Below are 22,303 nucleotides of genomic sequence, written 5' to 3'. Positions count from 1 at the left end.
AGTCAAGTTGTGCCACAAACTCCTCTTCTCCCCAATTCTATTCAACACCTCCTCATTAGTTATGTGATCTACCTATCTAATCTTCAGCATTCTTCTGTAGCACATTTCGAAAGCTTCTATTCTCTTCTTGTCCAAACTATTTATCGTCCACGTTTCACTTCCATACACGGCTACACTCCATACAAATACTTTCAGAATCGACTTCCTGACACTTAAATCTATAATCGATGGTAACAAATTTCTCTTCTGCAGAAACGCTTTCCTTGCCATTGACAGTCTACATTTTTTGTCCTTTCTACTTCGACCATCATCAGTTATTTTGCTCCTCAAATAGCAAAACTCCTTTACTACTTTAAGTGTCTCATTTCCTAATCTAATTCCCTCAGCATCACCCGACTTAATTCGACTACATTCCATTATCCTCGTTTTGCTTTTGTTGACGTTCATCTTATATCCTCCTTTCAAGACACTGTCTATTCCGTTCAACTGCTCTTCTAAGTCCTTTGCTGTCTCTGACATAATTACAATGTCATCGGCGAACCTCGAAGTTTTTATTTCTTCTCCATGGATTTTAATACTTACACCGAATTTTTGTTTTGTTTCCTTTACTGCTTGCTCAATATACAGATTGAATAACATCGGGGAGAGGCTACAACCCTGTCTCACTCTCTTCCCAACCACCGCTTCCCTTTCATGTCCCTCGACTCTTATAACTGCCATCTGGTTTCTGTACAAATTGTAAATAGCCTTTCGCTCACTGAATTTTACCCCTGCCACCTTTAGAATTTGAAAGAGAGTATTCCAGTCAATGTTGTCAAAAGCTTTCTCTAAGTTTAGAAATGCTAGAAACGTAGGTTTGCCTTTCCTTAATTTTACTTCTAAGATAAGTCGTAAGGTCAATATTGCCTCAAGTGTTCCAATATTTCTACGGAATCCAAACTGATCTTCCCCGATGTCGGCTTCTACCAGTTTTTCCATTCGTCTGTAAAGAATTCGTGTTAATATTTTGCAGCTGTGACTTATTAAACTGATAGTTTTATTTTCACGTTTGTCAACACCTGCTTTCTTTGGGATCGGAATTATTATATTCTTCTTGAAGTCTGAGGGTATTTCGCCTGTCTCATACATCTTGTTCACCAGACGGTAGAGTTTTGTCAGGACTGGCTCTCCCAAGGCTGTCAGTAGTTGTAATTGAGTGTTGTCTACTCCCGGGGCCTTGTGTCGACTCAAGTCTTTCAGTGCTCTGTCAAACTCTTCACGCAGTATCGTATCTCACATTTCATCTTCATCTACATCCTCATCCATTTCTATAATATTGAGGTCAAGTACATCGCCCTTGTATAGACCCTCCCTTGATGCTACTCTAGTAGAAACAAGTGCCTGCAAAAAGTTCCCAAAATTAACTTGTCCAAGTGACACGGAGAAGTAAACATCCGCAAGTTTCTATTTTAATGTAAACTCGTTAGCAGACACTTTCAGAAGCTTCTTGTGGAAGATACTTGCTAGTGGACACATGCCTTAAGTCTGATAGTTCTGTGCGAGTAGGTCAGTGGGTGTATGACCTGTTCTGTGCAGAGGGCATACTGAGCACTGTTGTCAGGGTGCTCTATACCTCTGTCCTTCACCACACTCTTGAGCCATTGGCTATCTTGTAACTGGCAACGTTTCGTCAGGTGACACTTCCGACTCTGTAATAAAAATTTAAAAGTTCTGTACACTCTCGTTGCCATTTCTTGACGTGCTACCCGCCACGTTAATTTCATGAAACCTGTAACGAATACTACGGTATCTAAGTACCTTCACTATACGTAACCTAACATGAAAATGAACTCTAGATGTTCCACGACCGTCCTGAATCTCCTCCCTACCACAGTTGATGGTGTCTGCCCACCATCACCCTCATAAATCGTTCAGCAAACTCTCCCTGCAGTGCTGGGTACCTTGCACTCCACTATGGCAGCCCATACAAAAATGTTTCTCAAGCAAATTACCGTAAAGATATTCCCATTCCACTCTCAGAAAAATTATTTACTGTCTATTGCCGATTATTAGCCACCAAAAGGCCAAAATATTTGTTCAGCTGATGTGTTATGGCTCTAATGCGTAATGTCGTTCTCAACGGTGGCTGACTTAAGGTGGGCGACGTTTCTGACACACAGGTTGTACATAATGTAGCAGCATTATTTTCCTACCTTTCTGATCCGTTTGCAGATGGTAAAGCAATAATTATTGTTGGTATCATTCTGCATGACCCAAATTTATCTATCTTTAGAATCGGGATAATATCACGAAATGTATGTTGTAGAAAGTAATTTGTATCTTGACTTGTTGTAGTACATGAGCTCTTGAATTTTTGTAAGGTTCCGCAAAATGCAGAACACCTTTCCTGTAGCACCTCCCACAGCAATTAGTTACTGTGACTCCCGCCGAGATTAAACAAACCAGTGGTGAATCTTGCAAGTCTCCACGGAATATTTAATATCTTCATGTGAATACAATTTATAAATGGTCGCAGACTGAAGTATTTGCGAAGTGGTTGAACGAGTGTTTCTAAATGATCTCTTTCGAGTGTAAATTACACTGATTTTAGATTATCTGAGACTGGCATATAGCGTTTGTCCGAAAAGCTTCAATAACAGCTTTTTAACTTACAAACCCTTACAAATGTTAAATGTACTTTCCTTTCGGATCTACGTATCGCTGCACAAAGGCTTCCTAGATGGCATCATTGTGGACGTCCGTGATCCAGCGCATAGGTGCCCCTTCCACCCACTCAAACGATCTGTTATGGTGCCCCTTTTACTTTGTCTTTATTCTCGGAAGTAGTCCAGTGATGTCAAGTCTACTCTGTACGGCGGTAGAGGCAGCATTGCCACACCGCTCCTAGTGGGACACTCTTGGACGATGATATAAACTAATCGATTTGACCGCCCGACCGATACAGCACAGACGTAAGTTTCAAAAAATGGTTCAAATCGCTCTGAGCACTATGGGACTTAACTTCTGTGGTCATCAGTCCCCTAGAACTTAGAAATACTTAAACCTAACTAACCTAAGGACATCACACACATCCATGCCCGAGGCAGGATTCGAACCTGCGACCGTAGCAGTCGCGCGGTTCCGTACTGAGCGCCTTAACCGCGAGACCAGACGTAAGTTTACCCACAACTTAAGAAAGCTTTTACTCATCATAGCAAACAGAAATTTAATTATGATCATCCTAAATCTCTCTCTACGGGGACTCCATTGGCAATAGACTGGTTAGCGGAGCGGTCTAAGGCGCTGCAGTCATGGACTGTGCGGCTGATCCCAGGGGAGGTTCGAGTCCTCCCTCAGGCATGGGTGTGTGTATTTGTCCTTAGGATAATTTAGGTTAAGTAGTGTGTCAGCTTAGGGACTGATGACCTTAGCAGTTAAGTCCCATAAGATTTCACACACATTTGAACATTTCTGAACAACAGACTGGTGGCTACGTCTGTCTTTCCCTGATGTTTACGAACTTCTAGCATGATGTAGTAGCTTCGGTCAGCAACTTATGTTAATCAGTAGAACTATAAAACAGTTGCAGTTGAAAAATTTTACTTCAAACTCATTATACGACTAGTTTCCGGCCGAGACCCATTTACAGATCATCATAACAAAGTCGAAAATGGGATTACCGAAGTTGTCAAAAATGTGCAAAGAACTTTTACAGTGGATGCAGATAAGTGTAAGGGTTCATTGCACATTTTTGACAACTTCGGAAACGTCAATTTCGACTTCTTTATGATGATCTGTAAATGGGTCTCGGCCCGAAACGAGTCATCTAATGAATTCAAGGTAAAAATTTTCAGCTTGGACTGCTTTTTCTTTGTCTGATGTCTTAACAGAAATCCTATCATCCTGTCGCTTCCACTGTCACTGTTTTCCACATATTCTTGCCTCTCCGATTCTGCACAGAACCTCATTTCTTACCTTATCACTCCACCTAATATTGAATATTTGTCTGTAGCACCACATCTCAAATGCTTCTATTCTCTTCTGTTCCGATTTTCACACACTTGATGTTTCACCATCACGCAATGCTGCACTCCAAACGTACGATCTCAAACATTTCTTCCTCAAATTAAGGCCTATGTTTCATACTAGTATACTTCTGTTGGCCAGGAATGACCTTTCTCGCAGTGCTAGCCTTTTCTTGATATCCTCCCTGCTTAATCTGTCACTTGTTATTTTGCTGCCTGGGTAGTGGAATTCCTTAACTTCATCTAGTTCGTGACCTTCAATCCTGATGTTTCTCACTGTTCTTATTTCTGCTACTTCTCATTATTTTTGTCTTTCTTCGATTTACTCTCAATCAACATTCTGCACTCATTAGACGGTTCATTCTATTCATCACATCATGTAATCCCTCTTCACTTTCACTCAGGATGGCAATGTCATCAGCAAATAATACCAATGATGAAACTTCCTGGCAGATTAAAACTGTGTGCCGGACCGAGACTTGAACTCGGGACCTTCGCTTTTCGCGGGCAAGTGCTCTACCAACTGAGCTACCCAAGCACGACTCACGCCCCGTCCTCACAGCTTTACTTCTACCAGTATCTCGTCTCCTACCTTGCAAACTTTACAGAAGCTCTCCTGCGAGGGTTTGGAAGATAGGAGACGAGATACTGGTAGAAGTAAAGCTGTGAGGACGGGGCGTGAGTCATGCTTGGGTAGCTCAGCTGGTAGAGCACTTGCCCGCGAAAGGCAAAGGTCCCGAGTTAGAGTCTCGGGCCGGCACATAGTTTTAATTTGCCAGGAAGTTTCATATCAGCGCACACTCCGCTGCAGAGTGAAAATCTCATTCTGGAAATTTCCCCCCAGGCTGTGGCTAAGCCATGTCTCCACAATATCCTTGCTTTCAGGAGTGCTAGTTCTGCAAGGTACGCAGGAGAGCTTACGTAAAGTTTGGAAGGTAGGAGACGAGATGCTGGTAGAAGTAAAGCTGCTAGTACGGGGCGTGAGTCGTGCTTGGGTAGCTCAGTTGGTAGAGCACTTGCCCGTGAAAGGCAAAGGTCCCGAGTTCGATTCTCGGTCCGGCACACAGTTTTAATCTGCCAGGAAGTTTCATATCAGCGCACACTCCGCTGCAGAATGAAAATTTCATTCTCTTCCCATACCATTGATGTCCTTTCACCTTGAATTTCGTTTCCAGTCCTGAACCTTTCTTTTATTTCCATCATTGCTTCTTCGATGTACAGATTTAACAGTAGGGGTGAAAGATTATATCCCTGTCTTACACCATTTTTAATACGGGCACTTCGTTCTTGGTCGTCCACTCTTATTATTCCCTCTTGGGTCTTTTACCTATTGTATATGACCCGTCACCCCTATAGCGTATCCCGATATCTACTGTGACCCAAGAAATATGTTTTTATTATTCTCCTTTCTCCTGGCCTTATCCCGTATCTGCATGGGGTCGTCATGTTATCTGTATTTGACAATGTTGTGACAGATGGAAGCCTGACGCCCTTCCTGTTACCACCCCTTTCCTCCCCGCGACAGAATCTGTGTTTCCCATTTGTCCGCTCCTATTGCTAGGACGTGGGTACCAACTGGTACTCACCTAGCTGGATGTAGGACCCTCCTGACCGGTACACTGGCCCTCGTGATTAATGCGACGGGATAATTCGATCCGGGCTATCGCGCCTCCCGGAATCCCACAAGCGGCGTACTAACGCGCCATGCTATTCGCGTGGGTATAACCTCGTACATACTTAATCATTCAAATTGAGTTCCTGAGTTATTTACTTAGAAAATACTTAAGTTCCAGTACTGAAACACCACTGCAGTGACGTTGTCGGCATGAGGTATTGCAAGAAGCACTGCAGTTACTGAAACGCGAAGCCAACGTTTTTGCTGATGCAACGGTGATTCTAACGAATAATAATTCAAACTAGTAGGTCAGTAACTGTGAGCTAAGAATACTGTGAACTTAGAAACTGAGGCAACTGCGAAAAGGAAATAATCAGTCTTTTTTATTCAAATGACATTTTCACATCATTTTTGGGGACTTGATTCTCAGTGCAAACGCAGTGCTGTTTGAAACACCAAACCTGCCACATCCAGCGGACAAATTTTCCGACATCTCTTTGCAGATTAAAAAATCATATTATATATATATATATATATATATATATATATATATATATATATATATATATAATTTGACAACATGCGTAATATATATATATTACACGTGTTGTCAAATTTTGATGAGATCGTAGTTTTCGCCATTACTTTGATCTTAATACCAGGTTTTAACAGAAATTCTGTTGCAAGCTCGTTATTTGGAAATGTATGGTTGCAGATCACTCTTAGGGGAGGAGATGGTTTCAGGGACCCATAGTTTGGACAAATTACGACACCAGAGAGCAAGATTATTGAGCTCCTTGAGTTTCTTACTGAAGTTCCGGGACCACGAAGTTGACGCAAAATTTGCAAGTTTGGTTCACTTTTGTTAAGAACGCTGGAGTAAATAAAATTTTACATAGGGCTGGTTCTGCTATAGTCAGAGAAAGAATTCGTTTTATTTGTCGGAAGTTGGACATTGTTTCTGAACACTTGTAGCAACTGCATTTGAAGGTAGCAGCTGTTATATCTCCTGACTCATGGGACTGGACTGATGGCACGACATGGGGTAAGTCTGACTAGGCTCGCGAAATGGCCACAAAAAGACAGATTACCGAGTATGGCCCATTGGACAAGCCTCCTCAGGTATACTCTATTATTCGACGTCCTGTCATAAATTTGACAGGTAAGGATCTGGACGAAGCTACGTTGTCTGTCTTAAGTAAAGGGCTAAATTTTACCCCTACTGCAAATACTTTGCCGATATCATCTTTCATCAGTGCAGATGAAGAAGCTGTCCGACCACTATCAGAGCATTCTGCTGAAGAAATCAGACGAAAAATCTGTCGATCAATTACGAAGCATCGTCCACAAAGAAACAATGTTTCCAATAAAGCTGTGTGAGGATACTGACACAGTCGTCCTGCGTGCTGATAAAGGTAATGCTACTGTCCTTTTGCCCCAGGAAGTCTACAAGGAAAAGATATGTGGTATACTTTGTTCTGGTGCATACCGGAAGATTAACAAAGATCCTACTAACACGGTGACAATAAGGACTGCTGCCTTGCTGAACGATTCATCACTACCGTCGGAAGTCATAAGTAGTTTAAAAGTATGAGGTGCAGCACCATCGAGATTTTATGGTCTTCCTAAAGTTCACAAGATGGGTTAGGATGAGCATCTAGAGGACTTGCCTGTGAGACCTATAACGAACAGTATTGGTTCACCAACGTATTTTTCTGCCAAATATTTAGCTTCCTTATTAAAACCATTGGTAGGAAAATGTAGTCACCACATTCGTAATTCTATGGATTTTATTCAGAGACTTAGCAATGTCAGGCTAAATAGTACGGATGTTCTTGTTAGTTTTTACGTGGTATCATTATACACCAAGGTACCTTTAAAGGACTCTCTGTCTCTTATCGGCCAACATTTTGATAAGAACGTTACGGCCTTATTTGAGCATGTGCTTTTACCATCTTATTTTCAGTTTAATGGTGAATTTTATAAGCAGATTGATGGTGTTGCTATGGGAAGCCCCCTCTCCCCTCTGGTAGCTAATTTATTCATGGAAGACTTCGAGGGCAAGGCACTGGACTCAGCAAGTTTTGAACTAACGGTCTTCTGGAGGTACGTGGAAGACACATTTGTGGTATGGCTGCATGGGATGGATGAATTACATCGATTTATTGAGCATTAGAATTCCATCCATGCAAGCATCAAATTTACTATGGAAATGGAAAAACACGGCTGCCTCCCCTTTTTGGATGTTGTCGTTCGCTGTATAGTTGATGGCACATTAGGACATGACGCATATCGAAAACCAACACACACAAATCTATATCTTCATGCCAGTAGCTGTCATCACCCTTCACAGACCATAGGCGTCCTTAAGACCTTAGTGCATAGGGCACAATGTATATTCGATAAAGATAATTTGCGAGAAGAGCTCACATACCTCAAGAGCAATTTTAAATCGAATGGATTTTCTCCGCTACAAGTTCGTAGAGCATTCAATGCAGCACCTAGAATGCACGTATGTGATGGGGAAGAAGATAGTAATTCCTTCAGATCTAGTGTGTTTTTGCCCCATGTTGGTACTCTTTCTTGGAAGATAGGTCGTATTCTTGAGAAACACTAAGGTGATCTTCCGGCCCTCCAGAAAGATTGCAACTTTACTCGGCTCTGTGAAGGGACGATTTACAGCTTCGTAAAGCGGGTGTGTATCAGATTCCTTGCCGAAATTGTTATAAGTTGCATATAGGTCAAACAACACGCACCGTTCGTGGATGATGTGTGGAGCATCGAAGATACACACACGTATTACAGCCAGACAAGTCAGCTGTGGCCGAAAATTGTATTGATACAGGGCATTCCATAAGTTACAGTGATGTGAACATTTTAACATGCACCTCTTCCTTTTGGGAATCTATCCTCAAGGAAGCTATAGAGATTAAATCAACTAATAATTTAATAAATAGAGATAATGGTTTTAATTTGGACAAAGCATGGAATCCGGCTCTTGGGGTAATTAAACTGCAGAGAAGTTGTCATGGTGTCACCGCCGCCGAACATACATCGATAAGCGAATCGAATGTCTGTAGGCCACAGACGGCGCATGTGTAAACGTATTTCTTTGCCGCCGACCAGTATCTGTGACCCGCATGCGCAGTACCGCCGCGGTGAAGCATATAAGGCCGGGCTTGGCATGTTGTCGTCCATCTCCGGCGGTAATTCGTTTGAATACCGCCCTTCGATTGTGCTATTACGGTACCAATCGAAGGTGCCAGCCAGCCCGTCTACGTGCAGCAGTCCAGCCAGCATCGGTCCTCGCCAGCAGCCAGCAGCGGTTCCTGCCAGCAGCCAGCAGCGGTTCCTGCCAGCAGCCAGCAGCGGTTCCTGCCAGCAGCCAGCAGCGGTTTCTGCCAGCAGCCTGCAGCCAGCGTCCTAGCAGCCAGCAGCGGTTCCTGCCTGCAGCCAGCGTCCGGCGGCCAGCTGCGGTAGCAGCTAGCGTCCAGCAGCGGTCCCAGCCAGCAGCCAGCAGCGGTTCCTCCCAGCAGCCAGCAGCCAGCAGCCAGCGTCCAGCTGCGGTCCCAGCCAGCGTCCAGCGTCCAGCGTCCAGCAGAAGCAGCAGCACTAGCGTCCCCACCTGCCAGCCAGCCAGGTCGCCTCCCCCGCCAGCAGCAGCAGAGTGGGGCTTCGGCCCCAGTCTCCTACATAGTTTCTCCGTCCCTTCTACTCTGTGTTTTTCGTCGCCTTCTTTGTCCTGTCCTGTGCTTTTCCCCTTCTCATAATGTCGATCCGCACCACCGCCACTACTGCCACCACCACTGCCATCATATACACATCCCCCTCCGCCGCCGCCACCACTATCACGTGGTGTGCCGCCTCACTCCCCCCTCAGTCCATCCCCCCACTCCTCACTCTCCCATCTTCCTCACTATTTGTCACCCCATCCCCGGTTCCTCCCTCCCGTAACTCCTCTGATCCCTTCCCTCCACTCCCTCCCTTTGCTCCTTCCGTTTCTGCGGCCCCCGCTAGGGTGGTCGCCCGGAGGGCTATGGCCCACGGTCCACTCTCCCCTTCGCCTTCATCGTCTACGTCATCGTCTTCACCGTCGCCTTCGCCATCGCCCTTACCATCTCCAGCGCCGCCTCCGGCACCGGGACCTGCCACTTCCCGCCACCTTCCAGTCGCTCCCATCCCCCACACCTCCTCCGTCGCCGTCAAGCGCCCCAATGGCACCCCTGCCTCCTCTCTTCCCAAAAACGCTCCACCTCGTCCCCCTTCCCCCACCCATGATGCCATGGATGTCTCACCGCCTGTCTCTGCTCTTTCCTCCTCCTCCTCTACCCCCTCCTCCTACCGCTACCTCCTCTCCCGTCCTGATCTCTCCCTTCTTGAAGCCCAGAACCTCATCCTCTTCCTTCGCCAGAATTTTCCTGGTGCCCCCGTCTCCCTCCTCACTCCTCGCCGTGATTCAGTGCTCATCTCCTCCCCCAGCACTACCCTCCACACAGACCTCCTTTCCCGCATCCCTGTCACCCGCTTTGGCCCTAATGACTCCCTCACCCCTGCTCCTTCCCCGCCTCTCTCCCGCCAACCCCAACCCCTGCGTCGCCCGCCGACCCTCACCGCCGTGATCACTCGGCTTAGTCCGACGATCACGGAGGAGGAAGTGTTGGCGGAGCTTCAGGCACATCCCCATCTGGAGGTGCGTACGGTTCTTCGCATACACAATGCTGCCAGCCCCACCCGCCTTATGCGGGTCTTTTCCGAGCACGCCCCCTCCATAGACCGTATCCTGAAGGAGGGTGCCCTCCTTTTTAACCAATGTTATAAAGTTGACCCCTCCCGTTCCCCTCCTCAATCCCTCCACTGCCAGCGGTGCTTGCAGTATTATGCACACCCGACATCTGAGTGCCACGAGGCCCCCACCTGCCCGCACTGTAGGCAAGCCCACTTTTTATGGCAGTGCCCCAATCTCCAGTCCCCCCTTCCTGTAATACCTGTAACCTCCCTCATCCTACCTACTCCCAGAAATGTAAGGCCCGACCCCCTCCTACAACTCCTGAACTCACCGTTCCTGTGCCGGCCGAAGTGGCCATGCAGTTAAAGGCGCTGCAGTCTGGAACCACAAGACCGCTACAGTCGCAGGTTCGAATCCTGCCTCGGGCATGGATGTTTGTGATGTCCTTAGGTTAGTTAGGTTTAACTAGTTCTAAGTTCTAGGGGACTAATGACCTCAGCAGTTGAGTCCCATAGTGCTCAGAGCCATCTCACCGTTCCTATCCGCCCTCTGGACGCCCCCACCCCTCCCAGCAATTCCCTTCACCCACCCCCTACCGCTGAGGACATCATCAGATTCCTCACCTTCGTCCTTCAGAATGTTCATCCTTTTCAGCGCCTGCACACCCTCCAACAGATCTCCCTCACCGCCCGTTCTGTCTTCCAACTCAAAATGTACGCCACCTACCCCAACAACCAGGCCCGTTTCACCTTTCACCTTCTCCCGTCTTGACACCCTCGTTTAAATCCCTGTCATGTCGCGATAGCACCGTACCCTTTTCAACAACATCCGCTCCCTTCCCGCCAACAAGAACCTCTTCCTGCATACCCTTGCCACCCACCACGTGGATGCCTTCCTCCTCAATGAAACCTTCCTCCAACCACACCACACCGTCCACACTTCGCCCTACCTCCTCCACCGCTCCGATAATCCCCTCCCGATTGCGCGTGGCGGAGTTGCCATTGGTCACCACCGCCAGATCCCCGTTCGGCTCCAACCTCTCCTTCCTGACCCCACTGAACACCTGATCCTTAGTCTCTTCTTCCCCGGCCTTACCGTTACCTGCGCCACCATCTCTGTCCGCCCTAACGCCCCTATTTCCTTCGACTTCCTCTCCCACATTGACCGTACCTTCTCCTACGTGATCGGCGCCGACCTCAACATCCATAGTCGTTCTGCCGCCCAGTTACGGCGGTGGCATCGGTTCCTCTCCTCCCTTCAAGGCGACCTCATCCTCATCCCCCAGCACACCCGTCCTGAATCCAACTCCACTCCCAATGTTATCCTTTCCTCCCCCAACCTCATTGGCCGCATAACGGTGGATGTCCTGGAGCCTCTTGGTAGCGACCATCTCCCTGTCCTCCTTACCGTTTCAGACGGTCGTCGCCCCCGCCCTGACCCTCGTAATGACCCTCCCCCTAAGTACCTCCATGACTATTCCCGTGCCAACTGGAATGTCTACTGGGATACCCTTTCCACCCAGGTCGATCGCCACCCCTTCACCTACCACCACCCTGACCATGTAACCCATGCCGCCTCCTTTCTCCAGCAGACCTTGTCTGAGGCCATGGAGGCCCACGTCCCTACTGTCGCCGTCCACCCCCACCGTTCTGCCTTACCCCCACAGGCCGTCCTCCTCCTCCGTGAATCCCGCCGTCTCTACCGTGCCTTCCACCGCTCCGCATGCATGACCCGGACACACTAGGACACCACCGGCAACTCCAGCGACACATTCATAATTTGCTCTCGGCTAAGAAATGCCAGGACTGGCGACAGACATGCACCCATTTAAATGCTACCCTACCTATCAACTCGTCCAAGTTCTGGTCAGCCTTCCATCACCTTACCAGAACTAAACCCTCCCCCTACTATCCTCTTCTCCATGATGATCACCTTCCCTGACTCCCTTAGTAAGGCCAATCACTTTGCCTCTTACCTCTCTGATGTCTTTTCCATCCCCGATGATCCCCAGTTCAATTACTCCCTCTTCCTGGATGTCCGCGATCGAACTGACACCTCTGTCCCTCCCCTCGCTCCTGGTTTCCAGTACTTGGTCAACACTGCACACACGGAACTCAATGCCCCTATCACTACACAGGATCTTATTGCTACACTCCGCACAAAACGCAACACTGCTCCTGGTCACAATCGTGTCAACTACCGTCACCTTTGTGAAGCTCTTGTCTCTTTCCTCTCTGTCCTGGCCAGGCTCTGCAATGTAGTCCTGTCCACCGGTTACTACCCCGACCTGTGGAAAACCTCCCATATCCTGATGTTCCCTAAACCTGGCAAACCGTCCCATCAGCCTTACCTTGGTCTTCAGCAAGGTCCTGGAATCTATACTCACCCTCCACCTCCACAAGCATCTCCGCCAGCACCGCCTCCTTCCCGTTACCCAGTGTGGCTTTCGGCCATCCTTCTCTTCCGACGATCTTCTCCTTCACCTCATCTTCCTTCCGACCAGCTTAATTCCCGTCGCTCCACAATCTTCCTATCCCTGGACCTCGAACGAGCTTATGACCGCGTATGGCATTCCGGTCTCCTCTTCAAGCTCCAAACCTTCGCCCTTCCCATTAACGTCCATCTGATCGGCTCCTTTCTCTCTCACCGTCCTTCCTACAACACATCCATAACACCAACTCCTACACCTTTTTCCCCTCCACTGGTGTGCCTCAAGGCTCCGTCCTCTCTCCCCTTCTGTTCCTTTTGTATACGGCGGACATGCCGCCACCGTCACCCCCCGTCCACCTCCTCCAGTTTGCCGATGACACCGCCTTCCTTGCCCTTGCCTCCACCCTGCAGCGCTCCCAACACCTTCTCCAATCCCATCTTGACCGGTTCACCGCTTGGTGCAACCAGTGGTTGCTCAACGTCAATCCCTCCAACACCCAGGCGATCATTGTAGGCAAAACCACCCCTTCCTTCCACCTCCTTGATTTCTATCTCACCATCTATGGCCGTCCTATCGCCCTCACTCTCACCCTTAAGTACTTTGGCGTCACCCTCGGACGTCGCATCTCCTGGACTCCCCATCTCCGGACAATCCAAGCCAAGCCACGCTCCCGACTCCGTCTCCTCAAGCTCCTTTCCGGGTGTACGTGGGGTCTGGACCCCTCCACCATCCTCCACACCTATAAATCCCTCATCCACCCTATCCTTTGTTACGCCCATCCGGCCTGGATCTGCGCCCCCCCTTCCTTTTATAAATCCCTCCAAATCCTTGAACGCCATGCTCTCTGCCTCGCCTATCGGATCCGTCACCCCTCCCCCACGCGGATCCTGTATGATCTCATCCCCTTCCCCCACCTCCTCCTTTTCCTTGAAAGGATACGGATCCTGTACACCTCCTGCAAACTCGATCCTCCTCATCTGCTTGTCTCACCCATCCTCTCCCACCCCCACCCGCTGCCGCGCCTGTATTCCCACGTCCCACCAGGTCTCCATCTCTCCACCCTCCTCACCCTCTCCCGAGGTGGCTTCCGCCAGCTCCCCCTCCCTGATGATGTCCTCCCCCCTCCATCTACCCCTCCTATCAACTTTGATCCCCCCCCACTTCCTGTGTCCTTTCCTTTAGGCACCCTCCCTCCCTTCTCTTTCCTTTTCCACAATCCCCTCCCTCCTTCCCTCTTCCCCCAGGCTTCCCCTCCACCTTCCTCCCTTCCCCATATCTCCCCTGCCCGTGGCATCTGCTCTCCCCTCTCCCTCTCCCACCCCCCTCCTCCTCTCTTGGCAGGTCCCCGGACTCGTACACGGTTAGTGAACATTCGCGCGCCGGAGATCAACGCCTCGTGTTCTGTGTGTGCCGTCGTTTTGTGCTTAAGTGCTTCTGTGCTATTCGTTTTGTGCACCTACGTTCACGTGTTACAATTTTCGACTCTGTCTGTATCCTCGTGTCTGAACAATTTTATCTTGGACTCTACGCCCGTGAACGGCGCGTTGTATTTTAAAAAGTGTTTGTCTCCGTTTATATGTCCACCATGTTTTTTTCTCTATATGTCTTCATTTGTATATTTGTGTTTCTCTGCGGCCAAAGAGCGGCGTAGTATGCTGCTGCAGGCCTGCCTGTAATACAGGTTCCAAAATAACAATAAAGAAAAAAAAAATAAAAACATGTTTCGTCAGTCTTGCGACTCACTCTGAGGATGGCCGGACGATACACGATCGAAATATCAGTGGAGGTAATTTTATTTGCGCGGCTACATGCCCGAAATTTAATGGACTATTAATTACGCCACGAGAAGTTAAAAATGCACACTTTTCTTCTAGTTTTGAGCAATACTACCTCTTCTAGGAATAAGTGACACTTTTGTTAAACACATTAACACAGTTGTTGTTCTTGTGGTCTTCAGTCCTGAGACTGGTTTGATGCAGCTCTCCATGCTAATCTATCCTGTGCAAGCTCCTTCATCTCTCAGTACCTACTGCAACCTACATCCTTCTGTATCTGCTTAGTGTATTCATCTCTTGGTCTACCTCTACTATTTTTACCCTCCACGCTGCCCTCCAATGCTAAATTTGTGATCCCTTGATGCCTCAGGACATGTCCTACCAACCGATCCCTTCTTCTAGTCAAGTTGGGCTACAAACTTCTCTTCTCCCCAATCCAATACAATACCTCCTCATTAGTTACGTGATCTACCCATTTAATCTTCAGCATTCTTCTGTAGCACCACATTTCGAAAGCTTCTATTCTCTTCTTGTCCAAACTATTTACTGTCCATGATTCATTTCCATACATGGCTACACTTCATACAAATACTTTCAGATACGACTTTCTGACACTTAAATCTATACTCGATGTTAACAAATTTCTCTTCTTCAGAAACGCTTTCCTTGCCATTGCCAGTCTACATTTTATATCCTCTCTACTTCGACCATTATCAGTTATGTTGCTCCTCAAATAGCAAAACTCCTTCACTACTTTAAGTGTCTCATTTCCTAATCTAATTCCCTCAGCATCACCCGACTTAATTCGACTACATTCCATTATCCTCGTTTTACTTCTGTTGATGTTCATCTTATATCCTCCTTTCAAGACACTGTCCATTCCGTTCAACTGCTCTTCCAAGTCCTTTGCTGTCTCTGACAGAATTACAATGTCATCGGCGAACCTTAAAATTTTTATTTCTTCTCCCTGGATTTTAATACCTACGCCAAATTTTTCTTTTGTTTCCTTTACTGCCTGCTCAATATACAGATTGAATAACATCGGAGAGAGGCTACAACCCTGTCTCACTCCCTTCCCAACCACTGCTTCCCTTTCATGTCCCTCGACTCTTATAACTGCCATCTGGTTTCTGTACAAATTGTAAATAGCCTTTCGCTCCCTGCATTTTACCCCTGCCACCTTTAGAATTTGAAAGAGAGTATTCCAGTCAACGTTGTCAAAAGCTTTCTCTAAGTCTACAAATGCTAGAAACGTAGGTTTGCCTTTCCTTAATCTTTCTTCTAAGATAAGTCGTAAGGTCAGTATTGCCTCACGTGTTCCAGTATTTCTACGGAATCCAAACTGATCTTCCCCGAGGTCGGCTTCTACCAGTTTTTCCAATAGTCTGTAAGGAATTCGTGTTAATATTTTGCAGCTGTGACTTATTAAACTGATAGTTTTATTTTCACGTTTGTCAACACCTGCTTTCTTTGGGATTATATTGTTCTTGAAGTCTGAGGGTATTTCGCCTGTCTCGTTCATCTTGCTCACCAGATGGTAGAGTTTTTCAGGACTGGCTCTCCCAAGGCCGTCAGTACTTCTAATGGAATGTTGTCTACTCCCGGGGCCTTGTTTCGACTCAGGTCTTTCAGTATTCTGTCAAACTCTTCACGCAGTATCGTATCTCCCATTTCATCTTCATCTGCATCCTCTTCCATTTCCATAATACTGTCCTCAAGTTCATCGCCCTTGTATAGACCCTCTACATACTCCTTCCACCTTTCTGCTTTCCCCTCTTTGCTTAGAACTGGGTTTCCATCTGAGCTCTTGATATTCATACAAGTGGCTCTCTTTCCTCCAAAGGTCTCTTTAATTTTCTTGTAGGCTGTATCTTACCCCTAGTGAGATAAGCCTCTACATCCTTACATTTGTCCTCTAGCCATGCCTGCTTAGCGATTTTGCACTTCCTGTCGATCTCATTTTTGAGACGTTTGTATTCCTTTTTGCCTGCTTCATTTACTGAATTTTTATATTTTCTCCTTTCATCAATTAAATTCAATATTTCTCCTGTTACCCAAGGATTTCTACTAGCCCTCGTCTTTTACCTACTTGATCCTCTGCTGCCTTCACTACTTAATCCATCGGAGTTACCCATTTGTCTTCTACCGTATTTCTTTCCCCCATTCCTGTCTTTACGTTCTAGGGGACTGATGACCTCAGAATTTAAGTCCCATAGTGCTCAGAGCCATTTGAACCCATTCCTGTCAATTGTTCCCTTATGCTGTCCCTGAAACTCTGTACAACCTCTGGTTTAGTCAGTTTATCCAGGTCCCATCTCCTTAAATGCCCACCTCTTTGCAATTTAATCAGTTTTAATCTACAGTTCATAGCCAATAGATTGTGGTCCGAGTCCACATCTGCCCCTTGAAATGTCCTACAATTTAAGACCTGGTTCCTGAATCTCTGTCTTACCATTATATAAGCTGTCTGATACCTTTTAGTATCTCCAGGATTCTTCCATGTATACAACCTTCTTTTATGATTCTTGAACCAAGTGTTAGCTATGATTATGTTATGCTCTGTGCAAAATTCTACCAGACGGCTTCCTCTTTCATTTCTTAGTCCCAATCCATATTCACCTACTATGTTTCCTTCTCTCCCTTTTCCTCCTGTCGATTTCCAGTCACCCATGACTATTAAATTTTCGTCTCCCTTCACTACCTGAATAATTTCTTTTATCTCATCATACATTTCTTCAATTTCTTCGTCATCTGCAGAGCTAGTTGGCATATAAACTTGTACCACTGTAGTAGGCATTAACACAGTAACGATCTTATAACGCTCCCTTGTAGCATCACCAATTTAACTTCACATCTGTCGATTTCGCCCCTAGTACAGCAAAGTGCTGACTACTCCCAGTAGGAAGTCATGAAGCTAGTCACAAATCTGGTCCGATGCTCAAAAAGCTCCCATTTTGTTCGCTAAAAGACAGTGCGAAACTGTATCGAATGTATAAGAATATACAGCCTACAGTTGCAGGTTAACTTTATCGTTTACCTAGGTTTCAACATTAGTAATAACGTTCTCGTATTACTAACGTTGAAACCTAGGTAAACGATAAAATTAACCTGAAACTGTGGGCTGTATATTCTTATACATTCGATACAGTTTCGCACTGTATATAAACAATATCAGTTGCTGTCGCTGCATAAAAATGTTAAAAATTATGTATAGAATGCCTTCAGGCCTACATCCGCAGCTAGCTGCATTCCTCGCAGCAGAGCGTGTTTCGGTGGGACCTCTTTGCGAGAGTGGGGCCTCCCCTGCTACCAGGGGTAACCGCCGCGTCCGCGATTGAATAAGGCGTCCGGCGCGCCCAAGTTGCGTTTCCACGCCATTAGCCGCCGCGGCGGGCAGTCGGCAGTTCCCGCGGTCTGTTGGCGCGCTGCCGCGGCCCTCCTGGTGTAGGCTGGAATTTCATAAAAGCGCGCCGGGCTGCGGCCTCTGGTCCTGTTGTCCTGCCACCGCCGTCCAGGACTGGCGCGCTGCCAGAGCCCTGGAGTCCACTACACACTTGCCGTGCCTCTGCCGGACTCGCTGAGAGTGTTGTCTTACTCGGTTGCTGGCTGACGTAAGTCTAGCACTTTCAGTGTTAATAGACAGATGAATCAAAACCTTATGGCCACTGTTCATCACGACAGAAAGGTAATGTATTCTCTTTAACTCGGTCTGATACTTGTAATTTTATGTGTACGGCGTAAACTCCTAATCTCTTTCACAGATGCCTAAAAAAACTGTATATATCTATGCTTTTATGTAAATGATAAATACATTGTAACACACCTATGTATAGTGTTGTGGCGTAACAAGACAGCTACGCCACACGGAAGTAGCCGAAAGGCACGCGTAATCTCACTTAGGCTAGATAGAGGTCTGAAACAGGATACGTAATAAATGGTAGCAAGAAAAGTACGTATCTGCTTTAATACTTAACTTTTAATCCTTCGTGTGAATACAGCATTCCTTGATGATACAAGTGAGACTCCATCTTAAAATGGTTAATGGCGCCTTGCTAGGTCGTAGCCATTGACTTAGCTGAAGGCTCTTCTAACTGTCTCTCGGCAAATGAGAGAAAGGCTTCGTCAGTGTAGTCGCTAGCAAAGTCGTCGTACAACTGGGGCGAGTGCTATCCCGTATCTCGAGACCTGCCTTGTGGTGGCGCTCGGTCTGCGATCACACAGTGGCGACACGCGGGTCCGACATGTACTAAATGGACCGCGGCCGATTTAAAGCTACCACCTAGCAAGTGTGGTGTCTGGTGGTGACACCACATTCCTGCCCCGCAAATCGGCGAACTGTCGTGTTATAAGGCTTCCGCCCGCCGTGGGGAGTACCCCATGTTGACGTATGCGATGAGGTGGGGAACCTAACAACAGGCGAGGCTGTGCCACCCGCACCCGGCCATTCGGTCCGAGGGGAGCTAGGAAACGCCTGAAAACCTAGTCCAGGGTGCACGTCAACATGCGGTGTATGCGCCCGTAAAGAGACAGAAGGGGCCGAAGGGTCGACCTCCATTGCGTCGGGGTACCCGACGCGCGATGACGTCATGTGGTCCGGAGCGGGCAAGAGTTCCATGGCGGAGGACAGCTGGTCACGGGAAGCGATCGGCGGCGCGTGACCCAGGGAGGCGCTTGGCGGCTGCAGCGAAACGTCGAATGCGGGCGGCGCCGGAGGGAGAACAGGCGGCGGCGGCGGCGGCGGCTGCGGCGGCGCGTCGCCATGGGGCAAAATGGAAGGCATCGTCGGTAACACCTGGGGATGAAGCGAGCCAGTAGATGGGTCCCCAGGGCGCTGACCGGACGGCACCGTCGCTGAAAGCAGACGGGGAGCGGCAGGACCCGTGCGACGACAGAGGCGCAGCTGATTGAGATGCCGACGCACCTCACCAGAGGCCCCCAAAACCAAATACATCGCGCGGCCGAGGCAGCGAAGAATGCGCCCTGCGAGCCAACGCCGTGAACCGCGATAGTTGCGATAGAATACAACGTCGCCTGGAGCAAAAGCAGAAGTCTGCCGCTGCACAGGAACCTGATGCGGCGGGTGCAGCAAAGACATCAAGGTTCGATGAGGACGACCGTGGAGCAACTCAGCCGGCGAGCGACCATCTCGGGGCTGAGAGCGATACGATGACAAAAAGAGCAACAACGCGTCCTCCCGAGAATGCGACTCTTTCAGCTTCAACATCTGTGACTTGAAAGTCCGGACCAATCGTTCAGCGGCACCGTTTGACTGAGGCGGAAACGGCGCGGATGTCAGATGTTGAATACCATTGGCCTGGCAGAATGACTGAAATTCTGCGGACATGAATTGTGGGCCATTGTCGGAAAAAATAGTCTGCGGAACACCTTCAATGCAAAAGATAGCAGACAACGCTTGGATGGTGGCAGAGGACGTCGTAGAAGACATCCGGACAACAAAAGAAAAATTACTGAAGGCATCTACCAGAACCAACCATCGAGCATTCCAGAATGGACCAGCAAAATCGATGTGCAAGCGTTGCCAAGGGGAAGTGGCTTTTGGCCATGCAGAGACTTTCCGCAGCGGTGCGGATTGTTGTTCGGCACACGCCATGCAAGAAGAACACATATTCGTAATCGCAGCATCGATTCCGAACCAAGTACAGTGCTGACGAGCAAGTTGTTTCGTTCGCACTATACCCCAATGTCCTTGGTGAAGAAGCCGTAAAACAGAGGACTGTAACGAACGTGGGACCACGACTCTGGACTGATCATTATCAGAACGCAACAACAAAACACCACGTCGAACAAAAAGTCTCTCCTTGTGAGCAAAAAATCGGCGAACCAACGGATCCTCGATCCGAGACTTTGACAAAAGCCATTGCGTAGCAACGAAACGCAAAACGGTAGCAAGGACAGGGTCAGCAGCTGTGGCTGTAGCTACACGACGAAAATCAATCGGAAACGATTCGACCACTTCATCGGTTTCCGAATCAATGAACATGCAAGCAAGTTCGGAAGAATCGAATGCTCTATCCTCAGCAACAGGCAAACGGGACAACGCATCGGCGTGTCCGTGCTTAGCAGTGGACCGATACAAGATATCGTAGCGGTACTGCGAGAGGAAAATAGACCAGCGAATGAATTTCTGCGCTGTACGCGGAGGTACAGGCTTGTTCGGATGAAAAAGCGATGTCAAAGGTTTGTGGTCTGTGATGATGGTAAAGTGACGACCATACAAGAAATCATGGAACTTAGTAACACCAAACACGAGAGCCAAAGCTTCTTTCTCTATCTGTGAATAATTTCTTTGCGCAGATGAGAGCAATTTGGACGCAAAGGCAATAGAGCGATCATGCGACCCATCTTTGTGCGCAAGCACAGCACCGATCCCGAAATCAAATCCGATGCATCTACCATCAACAAAAGGGGCTTCTGGGGATCGAATGGCGTAAGGCAAGTATTTGAAAGCAACGCCGATTTCAACTGGCGAAAGGCGCGTTCGCATTCCGTTGTCCGGACGAACGGAACACCTGTATGGCGTAAGCGATGAAGCGGAGCTGAAATGGAAGAGGCATTGCGCACTTTCACTCACACCTTGTGATCCCAAATTATGTAAAGTTCTCGCGACCTCATCACGCAATGCGCGGGGAACATTGCGCGCTCTGAAAAATTTCGGTTGCGCGTTTACTTTCAGTTCCAAATGTGCGTCATAATTCTTAGCGCAACCAAGGCCCGGTACAAAAATGTCTGCAAATTCTTCACACAGACGAGAAACACTGTCTGAAGGCACAGTCTGATTCACTGATAGGACCTGATTTACTATAGACATGTTAAACAATTGAAATAAATCTAAACCAAACAAGTTCACTGCAGTAGAAGAACGAAGAACGTAAAATGACACAAGTTTTGTTTGTCCCTTGTATGTTGCAAAAAGAGTGCACTGTCCTAACACAGGGATCTGCTGTCCGGAATATGTAGTGAGCTTAAGAGTTGCGTCACGCAACGGAGGTTTGCCCAGTTGTTTGTACGTGTCATGATTGAGCAATGAAACTGCAGCTCCGGTATCGAGCTGGAATGGTATGACCTTGCCATCAAAGTCCAAATCTATAAAAAGTTTATTGTCCTGCTGACGACAAGAGCGACTGTCTCGCGCAATTTGAACTGATACAGGTACAGCATCACTTGCTACTTGACGTGATTTCCGGCGACGTCGACGCACACTGTTTGTGGGACGAACACAGTCACTGATAGAGACAGTGGCACTGGACGAAGGGGAATTAACTACATGAATGTCCCTGGGTAAAGGTCCACGAGCCTGAGTGTCCTTGGTTCGATTCCGGCGTGAAGCAAAGGGCCTGGAATGATTAAGAGTGTCTGATCTGAGCTTTTTCTGGCAAACACTTTGAACATGTCCTTTCTTATTACAGTGAAAACAAATAGCTTGGCGTGACGGGCAGTTGTCACGCGAATGTCTAGTAGCACACCGCGGGCATGATTTCACTGCATTTGTATGCTGGCGCGGCACACCTGGTTTAGAGCGTGGCGGCAGCTGCGTGGACGTGCCCTGCGCGGCCCGGCGGCCGGTTAATGTTACACACGGCTGGCGAAGTTGCAAATGATTCCTGAGCAAAGTCAAGTGTGTCTTGTCTATCCAATATGTCTATCACTTGCTGAAGGGAGGGATTAACTAGTTTCAAAATTTGCTCCCGTATACGAACATCAGAAACGTTCTGTGCAATTGCATCACGTACC

General features: G+C 47.8%; 1 non-coding gene across 1 annotated transcript; it reads left to right on the top strand.

Moving 5' to 3' along the window:
- Positions 1 to 4,992: 4,992 nt before the first annotated feature.
- Positions 4,993 to 5,067, top strand: Trnas-uga. The gene has a single exon. It is a non-coding gene; the product is annotated as a tRNA-Ser (tRNA).
- The last annotated feature ends 17,236 nt before the right edge of the window (positions 5,068 to 22,303 follow it).

This window comes from Schistocerca piceifrons, chromosome 7 (assembly GCF_021461385.2).
Source record: "Schistocerca piceifrons isolate TAMUIC-IGC-003096 chromosome 7, iqSchPice1.1, whole genome shotgun sequence".
NCBI lineage: Eukaryota > Metazoa > Arthropoda > Insecta > Orthoptera > Acrididae > Schistocerca > Schistocerca piceifrons.
Note: the sequence above shows the minus strand (reverse complement) of the source record. Positions and strands in the feature narration are given on the sequence as shown.